A 376-nucleotide genomic window follows, 5' to 3' on the forward strand; every position below is an offset into this window, starting at 1 on the left:
CTGCTTCCCCTTATTGTCCATTCTGAACTTGATGTACTTCGTTCCCAATGTTGTATGTATGATTGCATGGATGTAGATGTATATATGTAGTGTTTTCTTAGTTTTGATAAGTTTTTATTCTGACTTTGACCTATTCGATACAGCTTAACAGTTTCAATCTACGTAACGTTATGCCTTACAAGGCACATAGATTAGAATTGCAAGTTACTTCATTATGTCATTGTATAATTGTCATGATGCTATATTGTTGTTGATATTTTTGGACTGTCCAAGTTTTAAGTCCTGTGTAATTTGTCTTGTACTTCCCAATAAATGTTTATTGACCATAAAAGGACACACCTCTTAGTATAGAGACAAGTAAAAACTGAGGCTGTAG

Source organism: Engystomops pustulosus, chromosome 1 (genome assembly GCF_040894005.1).
Source record: "Engystomops pustulosus chromosome 1, aEngPut4.maternal, whole genome shotgun sequence".
NCBI classification, from domain to species: Eukaryota; Metazoa; Chordata; class Amphibia; order Anura; family Leptodactylidae; genus Engystomops; species Engystomops pustulosus.